Source organism: Aquarana catesbeiana, linkage group LG12 (assembly GCF_042186555.1).
Source record: "Aquarana catesbeiana isolate 2022-GZ linkage group LG12, ASM4218655v1, whole genome shotgun sequence".
In the NCBI taxonomy this organism is placed as follows: Eukaryota; Metazoa; Chordata; class Amphibia; order Anura; family Ranidae; genus Aquarana; species Aquarana catesbeiana.
In genome coordinates this window covers 38,208,207-38,224,190 of record NC_133335.1, presented here as the reverse complement: position 1 = coordinate 38,224,190, position 15,984 = coordinate 38,208,207, and the positions used below count along the sequence as shown (strand labels likewise).

At 44.1% G+C, this 15,984-nt stretch overlaps 1 protein-coding gene across 1 annotated transcript in view; it reads right to left on the bottom strand.

The window, feature by feature from the left end:
• The window catches only part of LOC141114110 (thyrotropin-releasing hormone receptor-like), a 116,696-nt gene that overhangs the window by 54,910 nt on the left and 45,802 nt on the right, over positions 1 to 15,984 (bottom strand). The gene's annotated exons all lie outside the window — the stretch shown is intronic.

Below are 15,984 nucleotides of genomic sequence, written 5' to 3'. Positions count from 1 at the left end.
GGAGGCCAGAGGAGAGATTAGGGGTCTAATAGACCCCAGATCTGTCCATAAAGAGAACCGGTCATGGCCCATGCTATTACACAGGATGTTGTTCTTCCCTTGTAATAACAATAAAGTTAATTTTAAAAAAGTTAAAGGTACAGTGTTATAAAAAGAAAATTAAATAATAAAAAAAGAAAATTAAATAATAAAAAAAGAAAATGTAAAAAATAGGTATCGGCAATTGGTATCGACGAGTACTTGAGGGAAAGTATCGGTACTCATACTCGGTCTTAAAAAATTGATATTGGTGCATCTCTGACCTAGGCCATATTTATGTAGAGTAGGGTTGTCCAAACTTTTTTCAAAGAGGGCCAGATTTGATGAAGTGAACGTGCGTGAGGGCCGACCATTTTACATTCTTTGAACCATAAAAATTTGGTTTATGTGTGTTCCTCCAAGCAACTAATACACTGCCCAACAAGAATTCTCTTGCCTTTGTGGCTGTGTGTGGTGAGAAGAGATGAGCTTGGCGTATTATTTGTATATATATATATATATATATATATATATATATATATATATATGTGATGTGATACTTGAAAAATTAGAATATCGTGCAAAATTTCATTTGTTTCACTAATGCAACTTAAAAGGTGAAACTAATATATGAGATAGACTCATTACAGGCAAAACAAGATAGTTCAAGCCACGATTTGTCATAATTGTGATGATTATGGCTTACAGCTCATGAAAACCCCAAATTCACAATCTCAGAAAATTTGAATATTGTGAAAAGGTGCAATATTCTAGCCTCAAAGTGTCCCACTATAATCCGCTAATTAAGCCACAACACCTGTAAAGGGTTCCTGAGCCTTTAAATGGTCTCTCAGTCTGGTTCAGTAGGAATCACAATCATGGGAAAGACTGCTGACCTGACAGTTGTGCAAAAAACCATCATTGACACCCTCCATAAGGATGGAAAGCCTCAAAAGGTAATTGCAAAAGAAGTTGGATGTTCCCAAATTACTGTATCAAAGCACATTAATAGAAAGTTATGTGGAAGGGAAAAGTGTGGAAGAAAAAGGTGCACAAGCAGCAGGGATGACTGCAGCCTGGAGAGGACTGTCAGGAAAAGGCCATTCAAAAGTGTTGGGGTCTTTCACAAGGAGTGGACTGAGGCTAGAGTCAGTGCATCAAGAGCCACCACACACAGACGGATCCTGGACATGGGCTTCAAATGACGTATTCCTCTTGTCAAGCCACTCCTGAACAACAAACAATGTCAGAAGCGTCTTACCTGGGCTAAAGAAAAACAGACCTGGTCTGTTGCTCAGTGGTCCAAAGTCCTCTTTTCTGATGAGAGCAGATTTTGCATCTCATTTGGAAACCAAAGACCCAGAGTATGGAGGAAGAATGGAGAGGCACACACTGCAAGATGCTTGAAGTCCAGTGTGAAGTTTCCACAGTCTGTGTTGATTTGGGGAGCCATGTCATCTGCTGGTGTTGGTCCACTGTGCTTCATTAAGTCCAGGGTCAACGCAGCCGTCTACAAGGAGATTTTGGAGCACTTCATGCTTCCTTCCGCAGACGAGCTCTATGGGGATGCTGACTTCATTTTCCAGCAGGACTTGGCACCTGCCCTCACTGCCAAAAGCACCAAAACCTGGTTCAATGACCGTGGGATTACTGTGCTTGATTGGCCGTCAAACTCGCCTGACCTGAACCCCATAGAGAATCTATGGGGCATTGCCAAGAGAAAGATTAGAGACATGAGACCGAACAATGCAGAAGAGCTGAAGGCTGCCATTGAAGCATCCTGGTCTTCCATAACACTTCAGCAGTGCCACAGGCTGATAGTTTCCATGCCACGCCGCATTGAGGCAGTAATTGCTACAAAAGAGGCCCAAACCAAGTACTGAGTACATATGCATGCTTATACTTTTCAGAGGTCCGATATTGTTCTATGTACAATCCTTGTTTTATTGATTGCATGTAATATTCTAATTTTCCGTGATTGTGGATTTGGGGTTTTTATGAGCTGTAAGCCATAATCATCACAATTATGACAAATCTCAGCTTGAACTATCTTGCTAATAATAGTTATAGTCTATCTCATATATTAGTTTCACCTTTTAAGTTGCATTAGTGAAATAAATGAACTTTTGCATGGTATTCTAATTTTTCGAGTATTTACCGTATTTATCGGCGTATAACACGCACCTTCACTTTAAGAGGGAAGTTTCAGGAAAAAATTTACATTTTAAAGAACTGTGAAGCAAAATAATGGTCAGTGCCCATCAATGCAGCCTAATCAGTGCCCATCTGCAGCCTCACCATTGCCATCAATGCAGCCTCATCATTGCCATCAATGCAGCCTTACCATTGCCATCAATGCAGCCTTACCATTGCCATGAATGCAGACTAACCATTGCCATCAATGCAGCCTTACCATTGCCATGAATGCAGACTAACCATTGCCATCAGTGCAGCCTGATCGATGCCCATTTGCAGTCTCAGAGGGGACGGGGACGGGGGGAGGCGGGATGAGCGCCAACATATTACATACAGGAGAATCTCCTGTATACTCAGCGGCCTCTTTAATACAAAGTCCTGCCTCCTATGATAGACAGAACAGTCTTCCAATGGCAGCTCAGGAGACAGGACTTCCTATTACAGATGCCGAAGAATAAACAGGAGATTCTCCTGTATGTAATCCGATGGCGCTCGTCCCGCCCCCCTCCCTGTCAGCGCTGATAAATACGGTATCCATCTTTTGTGGCCCTGGGGGCCACAAAATATATATACATCCAATTCACCAGGGGGCCATATTAAACCGAAACGCGGGCCAGACTTTGGACATGCCTGATGTAGAGCAACAATTCTTTTATTCAGATCCTCAGAGAGTTCTTTGCCATGAGGTGCCATGTTGAACTTCCAGCAACCAGTATGAGAGAGTGAGAGCGATAACACCAAATTTAACACACCTGCTCCCCATTCACACCTGAGACCTTGTAAAACTAATAAGTCACATGACACCAGGGAGGGAAAATGGCTAATTGGGCCCAATTTGGACATTTTCACTTAGGGGTGTACTCACTTTTGTTGCCAGCGGTTTAGACATTAATGGCTGTGTGAGTTATTTTGAGGAGACAGCAGATTTACACTGTTATACAAGCTGTACACTCACTACTTTACATTGTAGCAAAGTGTCATTTCTTCAGTGTTGTTACATGAAAAGATATACAAATATTTACAAAAATGTGAGGGGCGTACTCACTTTTGTGAGATACTGTATATATTAATATTTATCATTTTATCTCACTAACATTCTATCAAAAAGTAACTGATTAAAAAAAAAGATAGACTTTGTACAGTCTCTAATGATGGGAAACACTTACAATCCACTTATAACCAAAAGCCATGTGATCTTTGCCTAGGTTTAGGTAACATGTGAGCTCCAGAGTAGTGTTTTTTGTTTTTTTTTCATTTGTGTCTAGTAAGTAATTTTTATACCCAAAGTGATAACTAGATTTGGTAAAGATCTCCTTTTGATTCCTGTGATTCTTTCATCTTCATATTATATCGACTTCATATAAACCATTGTCAAGTTCAATTTCATTGTGGTGCTCATTCGGTAGCCTTATTTAATAATGCATGAGATAGCTAATCTCCCTGTGCTTGTAGTCTCGCCTGTCTTGTTTGAGGAAAGTCTGTTAGTTATCAAGCGGCTCGCGGGAGACGAGGCCTGTGGTATAGCCCTATTCGCCGATGACAGAACGGCGTAGTGCTGTTAAGTTGTCTCGCCGCATTCCGTCAAATAAGACATAAATGAGCTCTGCATTCTCCTGACTTTATTTGTACAGACTTAAGGAATAAGAAATTAATGAAAATAAGAAGACCGTATGCGATAGAAGGCAAGGACGATGGCTACTGCAACCTAAATTGAATTAGCATAGTTGGACCACAGCAGATGCTTCATATTAATAGTATATTTAATCTCAGCGCCAGTCCCTATTAACAAGCGATCAGATAATTGACCCTTCAGTATGGCGTGACAAAAAATCTAATTCATCCATTAAAATAGTTTATCACTGTTAACATCTCACAGATCTCCTTGGATAAGCATTGGGCAACCAAAGAACAAAAAATGTGATGTATTGCAGCTTGTGCCAATAAAGGCAGAACTACAGTATCTCACAAAAGTGAGTACACCCCTAAGTGAAAGCACACATTTTGCCATGTGAAAAAACGAGTGGCAAATGCTGCAAAACGCACAGTAAAAAACACACAACCCACAAAACGCTAACATGTCCCATAAATCACATATAGCACAGACCATTTAAATCAGAATGCTGCCCTACGCGTGTCACAGGAAAAACGAGACACAAAACGTTTGTTCCCACTATGCTCGAAGTGAAGCCTCTTCTAAAGATGATGCACAAGAAAGCCCGCAAACAGTATATTGAAGACAAGCAGACTAAGGACATAGATTACTGGAACCATGTCCTGTGGTCTGATGAGACCAAGATAAACTTATTTGATTCAGATGGTGTCAAGCGTGTGTGGCGGCAACCAGGTGAGGAGTACAAAGACAAGTGTGTCTTGCCTACAGTCAAGCATGGTGGTGGGAGTGTCATGGTCTGGGGCTGCATGAGTGCTGCCGGCACTGGGGAGCTACAGTTCATTGAGGGAACCATGAATGCCAACATGTACTGTGACATACTGAAGCAAAGCATGCCTCCTCCCTTCGGAGACTGGGCCGCAGGGCAGTATTCCAACATGATAATGACCCCAAACACACCTCCAAGACCACCACTTCCTTGCTAAAGAAGCTGAAGGTAAAGGTGATGGACTGGCCAAGACCTAAACCCTATTGAGCATCTCTGGGGCATCCTCAAACAGAAGATGGAGGAGCGCATGGTCTCTAACATCCACCAGCTCCGTGATGTCATCATGGAGGAGGGGAAGAGGACTCCAGTGACAACCTGTGAAGCTCTGGTGATCTCCATGCTCAAGAGGGTTAAGGCAGTGCTGGAAAATAATGGTGGGCACACAAAGTATTGACACTCTGGGCCCAATTTGGACATTTTCACTTAGGGGTGTACTCACTTTTGTTGCCAGTGGTTTAGACATTAATGGCTGTGTGAGTTATTTTGAGGGGACAGCAGATTTACACTGTTATACAAGCTGTACACTCACTACTTTACATTGTAGCAAAGTGTCATTTCTTCAGTGTTGTCACTGCAACTGAAGTGAAGCTGAACTGAACTGAAGTGAAAAAATGAAATAAACTCATACGTATATCACAAATAATACAATAAACACCCAATGCAATATTACAATATAAAGTCCAACATGATAGTGATTGTACTCCACTGTTGAAATTATGTAGAAGCTTTCATCTTTCCAGCGTGCACAGAAGTGCTTATTAAAAGCTTACCAGAATACCATGACCCTCTGTATATGAGACTCCAAGCGGCTCCTCTCCTCATTGGTATTCGGGGTAGCCGTGAAAATCCACACTTACTCCCAGGTAAGTATTGCAGGCGTGCATGTTTAAAAAAATCAAAGAAGCCCGCAATAGTGTGAAATCCTCAAAAACACATTTTATGACCTACAAAATGAACTCATGTGGTTAAATTGTCTCAGCGCTTTACGAAATGTTCCGGCTGACATCCAGCATATGCAGGGAGTGGTCGGTGTGCGTGATTGTCATCCTGTAGGCCATGACCCTACGCGTTTCATCTTCAGGATCAGGGACTTTATATTGCAATATTGGAACTTCAATATTGGAACTGTTTATGTATTGGGTGTTTTGAGATGCACTTTAAATTGAATTATTTGTGACATACGTATGAGTTTATTTGACTTTCTTTTTTTTTTTACTTCAATAGCATAATTTGAGGTATAGCGCTGCCTTTATTTGTGTATTTTTGGTTTTGTTTGGAATACCCAAACATTAGGCCAGCTGATTTAAGCCCCTTGCTTATCAAGGGGGTTGCAAGCACAGTCTTTTGTTTTTATTCCATTTTAAATATATTGCAGCTTACAGTCCTGAAAGCAGATCTTCACTGCATCTGAGCACCACAAACCAAAAACTCTATTCAAAGTGATTGTAAGGGTTCGGTTTTTTTTTTTTTTATAACAAACATATCATACTTACCTCCACTGTGCAGCTCGTTTTGCACAGTGGCCCCGATCTTTGTCTTCTGGGGTCCCCCGGCGGCTCTTACGGCTCCTCCCCACAGCAGAAACCCCCCCTAGGAGAAGCACTCTCGGGGGTTACCTTGTGGGTAAGCGCAGATAGCAGTAGTAGTAAAACCATCTGCCCTTAGCTAAAGCATGGATGCAGGAGGGTGTGCTTAGCTGAGAAAACCCCTCTTCCTCTCCTCCCCTCCTGAAGACTCCTAGGTTACTTAAAAAGTGACCTAGCTGTTGACCCCCCGAAGACTCCTGGGATGTATGACATCATTTGCCTAGGCAAGAAACCAGGAAGTAACTGAAGAAATGTAAAAAAAAGTTTAAAACAAGTAAATATAATATATTTTTTCTATATATGTACTAATGCTAGCAGCATGACGATTAAAGATAATCAATGTTGATTGGGAGAGTGAAGTTCCACTTTGAGTGTGGTGGCTGCATCAGTTTTCTTCTTTCACGATTATTTCATTTTTCACTTGGTAATCCATGTATGTATGGAGGTAAAAAACCCTTAGTATGCAACTCCCCCCCCACAGCCCCTCTAATACTTACCCTATCCCAGTCCAGCAATATGCACAAGAGTGGCTGCTATCCCAGCTCTCTGCCTCCTCATTGACATAAAGATAGCAGTGGCATACTTGCCAAAAGTCCCGATTTTCCCAGGACAATCCCGATTTTGGGACCCTCCTCCCGATCAGAGCTCGTCCCGATTAAATTCCCAGGATTTTGCCTTTGTCACGGGAAATCTGGAATGTTTTAGGCAAAAACGGCTGGCAGGCTACAAAAAAATGGCCGCCGCCACCGCTGCCAGGTGTCTTTCCTTGTGTGATCAGTGGAGAGGGGAGGGGCACGCAATCAGCTTCTCTCTTCAGTGTACAAGTAGACTATTCTCTTTTACACTAAAACCGATTGGCTGCACGAATTGGAGGCCCCTCCCCTCTCCACTGAACACATGGCTTGTTGTGAGAATTTGCTCAGCTCTGCTGTCTGTGTGTTATGCGGGGATGTCGGTGTACAGCCCGGGCCAGTGACACACGATCATTAGCTGTAACCCCCGCCATTACTGCAAAATCTCCACCATAGATATGTATGGGGACAGCTGGCATTTTCTTGTTTACAGGGAGGATGCAATGTACAGGGGGGTAACTATGTACAGGGGGAGGGGGGTAATATGTACGGGGGTAACTATGTACAGGGAGTAACTAGGGGGAGGGGGTAACTATGTACAGGGGGTAATATGTACAGGGGGTTACTATGGGGAGGGGGTGACTATGTACCGGGGAGGGGGGTAATATGTACAGGGGGGTAACTATGGGGAGGGGGTAACTATGTACAGGGGGTAACTATGGGGAAGGGGGTAACTATGTACAAGAGGGTAACTATGTACAGGGGGAGGGGGTTAATATGTACAGGGGGGTAACTATGGGGAGGGGGTTACTATGTACAGGGGGAGGGGGGTAATATGTACAGGGGGGTAACTATGGGGAGGGGGTAACAATGTACAGGGGGTAACTCTGTAGAGGGGGTAACTAGGGGGAGGGGTAACTATGTACAGGGGAGGGGGTAACTATGTACAGGGGGTAACTATGGCTCTTCTTGGGACACTGATGTAAGGACTGGGCTCCGCTGGGGACACTGATGTAAGGACTGGGCTCCACTGGGGACATTGATGTAAGGAAGCACCTAGGCTCCACTGGGGACACTGATGTAAGAAAGCACCTGGGCTCCACTGGGGACACTGATGTAAGGACTGGGCTCTGCTGGGGACACTGATGTAAGGACTGGGCTCTGCTGGGGATACTGATGTAAGGACTGGGGCTCCACTGGGGACACTGATGTAAGGACTGGGCTCCACTGGGTCCACTGATGTAAGGGCTGGGCTCCGCTGGGGACATTGATGTAAGGATTGGGCTCTGCTGGAGACACTGATGTAAGGACTGGGCTCTGCTGGGGGCACCAGATGTAAGGAGGGAATCTGCTGGGAATGCCTGATTTAAGGAGGGACTCTGCTGGGGGCACATGATGTAAGGAGGGACTCTGCTGGGGGCACCTGATGTAAGGAGGGACTCTGCTGGGGGCACCTGATGTAAGGAGGGACTCTGCTGGGGGCACCTGATGTAAGGAGGGACTCTGCTGGGGGCACCTGATGTAAGGGGGGACTCTGCTGGGAATGCCGGATGTAAGGAGGGACTCTGCTGGGAATGCCTGATGTAAGGAGGGACTCTGCTGGGGGTGCCTGATGTAAGGAGGGACTCTGCTGGGAATGCCTGATGTAAGGAGGGACTCTGCTGGGGGCACTGATGTAAGGACGGACTCTGCTGGGGGCACCTGATGTAAGGAGGGACTCTGCTGGGGGCACCTGATGTAAGGAGGGACTCCGCTGGGGTCACCTTATAGCATCTGGTGGCAGGCGATGTGGCAAGTGACACGCTCAGGGCTCCCACTGATTCTGAATCATGGTGAGTTGAATGATTTATATTTATATTACAATGTAATAATAGAAAAAATGCGCTTCAATCATCCTGACACTATACCAACCATGGTGCAGAGATGATTGAAGCGCTAACAACAGGTGTTTGGAATATCTTTATCTGCTGATGCTTAAACTTTCTGGAATACACATATTTCTATTGTGATGTAGGATCTGGGCCTGCTGTCCCTCCATCCCTCTTTCTTTCCTTCCTTCTCTCTCCTTCCCTCCCTACCTATATCTTTGTTTCTCTCTCTCTCTCCCTCGTTCATCTCAGACTCTAACCACACCCCCTTTGAGCCAAGCCCCTCTAAGCCATGCCCAATATTTTGCTTAAACCATGTCATTGTCCACTATGCCATGCCTACAAATAAATGCCCTGCCCCTAATTATAATAAGACTTTGCCTACAGGCAAAAAAGTGTCCCATAAATTTTTTTACAATGTTGGCAACTATGCAGTGGGAGCCATTGGCTGTCAATCACAGCCAGTGAGGAGGGAATGTGGGCAAGGCCAAGCCCCATTCTGTGTATCTTATGCAGCTTGCTATGGAGGCACAAGGCAGGGGGGAGGAGCCCAGAGCGCCGGCGAAGGACCCGAAAAGAGGAGGATCAGGGCTACTCTCTGTAAAACCCTTGCACAGGTCTGCCTCTGTTCATCTCCTTTGGAAATGCAGAGATTAGTAGTTTGCACAGTAAAAATACGTTTTGGTTTCTTCTTCGTTCACAGGAGGTGACACGAACACTGCATTATTGACAAGATCAACAGGTATTTTCTGTACTTGCTGAAAAAAATATTAACTTGAAAAAGTGAAAATTAATGCAGCCACCACATCTAAGGGCTAGTAGTCTGCAATGTTTATTTATTTTTTCTTCGATTTAGATAATCTTTAAGGCTGGCTTCATACCTATGCAATGTGGTAATACTCAATAAGACGCATGTTTTACCACATAGTACCCCAATGCATGGCAATACACTGTACTCTCTGCAGAACACCACTAAGTATTGAACACGTCACCATTTTTCTAGGTAAATATATTTCTAAAGGTGCTATTGACATAAAATTTTCACCACACGTTGTTAACAACCCATGCAATCCATACATACATAGACACCAAAACAAATACGTTCATAAATGAAGCTATGTGTAATAAAACGGAAAGACAGGGAAAAAGTATTAAACACATGAAGAAAGGGAGGTTCAAAAAGGCATGGAAAGTTATGACACCAGCTGAAATCTCTCAGTATTTAGAAAGCAGTTCTGCTTCTTAGTGCAAATTAGTATCAGCTGGTTCAGTCTTTACTGATGACCCATAAAAAAGTGTCTCATTACCAAGGTGTCACACAAGATACATCTAATGAAGGGTAAAAGCAAAGGGCTCTCTCAAGTCCTTTGCAACCTTATTGTTGTAAAACATACTGATGCCATTGGTTATTCAAGAATTTCTAAACTTCTGAATGTTCCAGTGACCACGGTTGGGGACATAATCTGGAAGTGGAAAGAACATCATTTCACCATAAACTGGCCATGGCCAGGTGCTCCTCACAAGATTTCTGAAAGAGGAGTGAAAAGAATTATCAGAAGAGTTGTCCAAGAGCAAAGGCCACTTGTGGAGAGCTTCAGAAAGACCTGGAATTAGATACAATTGTTTAAAAAAAACAATAAGTAATGCACTCAACCGCCCTGGCCTGTATACACACTCACCACGCAAGACTGCATTGCTGAAGAAAAAGCATGTTGAAGCTTGTTTAAAGTGCTGCACAACATTTAGAAATGCCTGTGAAATACTGGGAGAATATAGTCTGGTCAGATGGGACCAAAGTTGAACTCTTTGAAAGCCATAATACACACCATGCTTGGAGGTCAAATGGCACATCACCCCAAAAACACCCCCATGCCAACAGTGAGGTTTGGAGATGAAAACATCATGGTTTGGGGCTGTTTTTCAGCATACGGTACTGGCAAACTTCATATCATTGAAGGAAGGATGAATGGAAAAATGTACCAAGACATTCTTGATAAAAATCTGCTGCCATCTACCAGGATGGTGGAGATGAAACAAGGGTGGACATTTCAGCAAGACAATGATCCCAAATACAAAGCCAAGGAAATTCTCAATTGGTTTCAAAGAAAGAAAATAAAGCTGCTAGAATGGCCCAGCCAATCATCTGACTTGAATCCAATAGAAAATCTTTGGAAAGAACTAAAGATCAGAGTTCATAGAAGAGGCCAACTGAACCTTCAAGATTTGAAGACTGTGTGGAAGAATATACCAAAATCACACTTGAGCAATGCATGCGACTAGTTTCTCCATACAGAAGGCGTCTTGATGCTGTCCTTACCAACAAAGGATTTTGTACCAAGTATTAAATATATTTTAGTTAGCGTGTTCAATACTTTTTCCCTGTGTCATTCACTTTATTACACATATCTTCATTTCTGAACTTATTTGTTTTGGTTTCTTTGTATGTATGGATTGCAGGAATGCACCAGACCATATGTTGGGAACTGAGGTTGCATTGTCAACCCAGCCTTGGAAATTTATTTACCCAGAAAAATGGTGACATTTTCAATACTTACTTTACCCGGTGTATATATAATATCTTTATGCATTTATTTCAGTCATAGTGTTTATATAGTACAAGAATGTATATAGAACTTTACCTTGTATAGAGCCATTCAGATCTCATTCTACATTTATTTTAGATAATGAAGATATTATTTTAGCAGAATGCCCCCCTCCTCAACTTAGAACTGTACACGTGTCTTCGGCTATAGTGTACGGCCATTGAGTTAATGAAGGTATAGCGTGCAGTACCTGAATGTATAAATGTTGCGTCCTTTTACTGCTTCCGTACAAATCATTTACCAGCCCGTTATAAGAATGGGCTGTCGTCTGTTGTCTGCGGGGGTGTTCAGCTATTTTGGCCTCCGAGCAATTAACATGATTACACTGCCAATGAAGAATTATGTTAAACTAAAATTGAATTTGCCGGAGTCACGCATGAAATTACGTACGACTCCCTCTTCAAATGAAAACAATATGCTACGCTGATGGATTCCAATTCTTTACAAAGGTGTTTTCTAGAACCAAAAGGGTCATTGCAGGGTTTACCGCAAGAATAGACTTCCTGTTCTCAAATAGGCATGGCCGAACACCCCCCGCATCGGTTCGCAGCAGAACATGCGAACAGGCAAAAAATTTGTGCAAACACCATTAAAGTCTATGGGACACAAATGTGAAAAAGTGCTTATTTTAAAGGCTTATATGTAAGTTATTGCCTTAAAAAGTGTTTGGGGACCCGGGTCCTGCCACACGGGACATGTATCAATGCAAAAAAAGTTTTAAAAACTGCCATTTTTTTGGGAGCAGTGATTTTCATAGTGCTTAAAGTGAAAGAATAAAGATGAAATATTCCTTTAAATATGCCTGGGGGCTTTCCTTAGTCTACCTATAAAGTAGCGCATCTTTCCCATGTTTATAACAATACCACAGCAAAATTACATTTCTAAAGGAAAAAATGTCATTCAAAACTGCTCGTGGCTGTAATGTATTGTCGGATGCTGAAAAAAAATGGCGTGGGTCACCCCCCAGTCCATTACCTGGCCCTTTGGGTCTGGTATGAATATTAAGGGAACCCCGCACCAAAAATATTTAAAAAATGGCGTGGCTGTCCCCCCCCCAAAATCCATACCAGGCCCTTCAGGTCTGGTAAGGATATTAAGGTGAACCCCGCACTAAAATAAAAAAAAATGCCGTGGGGGTCCCCCAGGCCCCCAGGTACTACATGCTCTGAACAGCAGTATATATACTATACGCCTTGCCCTATATACTCTGCAGAAAAATTGGGCCTTAGGTGTTGGTGGTGCCAGAACACTGTAACCCCTCACAGTTACTCTTGTTGGGTGCTGGAACGGGCCCTGCTGTTAAATATTATATACAAATTGTAATTACATGGCCCTGTTAAACAGGGTTAGAAAAATTGGGCCTTTGATTTTGGTGGTGCCAGAACACTGTGAGCCCTCACAGTTATTTTTTTTGGGCACAGGAACGGGCCCTGCTGTGAAATATTGTATTAAATATTGTACATGACCCTATTAAACAGGGGCAGAAAAATTGGACCGGTGGTGGTGGTGCCCTAAACCAAAAATATTGTTGGAAGCTAGTATCATCAATATCGAGGAGCAATAGGTTAGTCAGCATAGGCAGTCTTCAAGGGATCCCAGATCCATAGCAAATTCTGCTGATCTGCTGATCCAAGACTGAATCATTTTTATGAATGTGAGCCTATCAACAGAGTCTGTGCACTCTTTGATCCATTACAAACCCTCCAGCAGCACTGAATGTGCGTTCAGAAAGCACGCTGGATGCAGGACAGGCCAGTAGCTCAATTGCATATTGAGCAAGTTCTGGCCAGTGGTCCATCCTCATGACCCAGTAACCCAGTGGATGCTCTATTGGAAAGGTCTCCAAGTCTGCTCATGCCCCTAGATATTCCTGCACCATAAAATGCAGATGGTTGCTTGAACCAATCAGACCTTGGCACTGAGAACTGAAAAATTGTTTGAAGGCATCGGTCAGCCGGCCACCTTCTCCACCACTCTTCCTCTGACTAAACGAAGCCTCAGCAACACGTTGTCCAGCACCAGGAAATGGTAACCTCCCAGGGTCTGGAAATGCATTACACAAACCTTTCTTCAAGGCCTCCTGAAGATGTTTCATCCTCTGCTCCCTCTGCGAAGGCAGGATGAGTTCTGCAACTTTACCCTTGTAACATGGATCAAGAAGGGTTGCCAGCCAGTAATGATCCCTCTCCTTGATACCACAAATCCTAGGGTCCTTTCGCAGGCTTTGCAGAATCAGGGAGGCCATGCAGCATAAGTTTGCAGAGGCATTCAATTCTGAGTCCTCTGGGTCACTAAGGATCACATTATCCGTAACTACCTCCTCCCAGCCACGTACAACTCCTTGGGTTTCTGGAGACTGAAAACCATCCCTTGAAGACTGTTACTGAGTGTTATCCTCTACATCCATGCTGACACAATCCTCCTCCTTCTCCTCCTCCTCTTCTTCCTGTGTGTTTGGCAGGCCTGCAGGAATGCTATCTGGATAAAGCGGGGCTTGAGAGGACAGGAAGTCCTCTTCTTCATTCTGCTGTTCTACCTCAAGTGCCCTGTCCATAATTCCACAAAGCATGTGCTCCAGCAGGAAGACTAGAAGGACAGTGTCACAGATGCATGTATTTTCGCTGCTCACCATCCTTGTGGCCTCCTCAAATGGTGACAGGACAGTGCATGCATCCTTGATCAGTAGCCACTTGGGTGGCAAAAAGAAGCCAAGCTTCCCTGACCCTGTCCTGGTGCCATACTCGCACAGGTACTCGTTGATTGCCCTCTGCTGTGTGCACAGCCGCTGTAGCATTGCCAACATTGAGTTCCACCTGGTGGGCATGTTACAATGAGGCGGTTGGTGGGCAGGTTGTATTGCCTTTGAATTTCAGCTAGCCGAGCACTGGCATTTTATGACAGGCAGAAATGATCAGACTTTTCTGGCCTGCCTCACAAGATCTTGTAAGCCTGGGTACCTGCTCAAGAAGTGCTGCACCACCAAATTCAGGATGTGTGCCAAACATGGAACGTGTCAAGTGTCCCTGTCAGGGAGCGGAGAGGAGGTTGGTGCCATTGTCGCATACAACCATTCCTGGCTGAAGCTGGCATGGTGTCAACCACCTCTGAGCCTGCCCCTGCAGAGCTGACAGAATCTCTGCCCCAGTGTGGCTCCTGTCCCCTAGGCAGACCAACTCAAGCACCGCATGGCATCTTTTAGCCTGACTACTTGTATAGCCCCTTGAGCGCTTACGGAGCACTGCTGGTTCAGAGGACAAATCTGCAGAAGAGGCCATAAAGGAAGAATAAGAGGAGGGGGTGGAGGAGAGAGCTGTGGCAGAATCACCACTAGCATTTTGGAGGCATGGTGGCAGAATGGCGGAACAAGCTCCAACAACACCGAACCCTGTCCTGCATCCTTTCCAGCTGCCAGCAGAGTTACCCAGTGCGCCGTGAAGGAAAGGTAACTGTCCCTGCCCATGCCTGCTGAGCCATGAGTTAGCGGTAATACGAACTTTACTGCTGACCGCCCTGTTCAACGAGGCCAAAACTTTGCCTTCCACATGCCGGTAGAGAGCCGGAATGGCCTTCCGTGAAAAGAAATGGTGTTTTGGAACCTGCCACTGAGGTACAGCACATTACACAAATTCCTGGTCGAATAATTCTGGAGACTCCTCCGTACATGATGGTGGGGCTATGGAAGGAGTGACTGTGGACAAGGAGCCGGGGGAATAGGCTGCTTTGGCAGCTACGTTGGAAGGCAAACTACTCTGAGCCTGGGAGACAGATGATGAGGAGGATGAGGACCACTTCGTTATCCACTCCACCAACTCTTCTGTATGTTGTGCATCAATAATCACACGGCCAGCAGCAGAAAAAAAGGACAAGCATGCCTCATGGCTACCTGCAGAGGATGCACCATGTCCAGGAAGACCACTGTTGACTGTAGACACAGAGGCTGCTTGCCCTCTTTTAGTGGCCTGTGAGCATCTGCTTCTCCTTGGTGGCCTTCCGGACATGATGTATTTTTTGTTTTTGCAACACCACACTACACTGTATTTTATACTGTGTACACTGCCTGAAGTGTATTAGAAACTATACACCACCGAATGCACTGTATATATAGGCTACACTGAATACAGAGTATATATACAGTATCTCACAAAAGTGAGTACACCCCTCACATTTTTGTAAATATTTTATTATATCTTTTCATGTGATAACACTGAAGAAATAACACTTTGCTACAATGTAAAGTAATGAGTGTAAAGCTTGTATAACTGTGTAAATTTGCTGTCCCCTCAAAATAACTCAACACACAGCAATTAATGTCTAAACCGCTGGCAACAAAAGTGTGTACACCCCTAAGTGAAAATGTCCAAATTGGGCCCAATTAGCCATTTTCCCTCCCTGGTGTCATGTGACTCGTTAGTGTTACAAGGTCTCAGGTATGAATGGGGAGCAGGTGTGTTAAATTTTTGTGTTATCGCTCTCATTCTGGAATGGTCACTGGAAGTTCAACATGGCACCTCATGGCAAAGAACTCTCTGAGGATCTGAAAAAAAGAATTGTTGCTCTACATAAAGATGGCCTAGGCTATAAGAAGATTGCCAAGACCCTGAAACTGAGCTGCAGCATGGTGGCCAAGACCATTCAGCAGTTTAACAGGACAGGTTCCACTCAGAACAGGCCTTGCTATGGTCGACCAAATAAGTTGAGTGCAC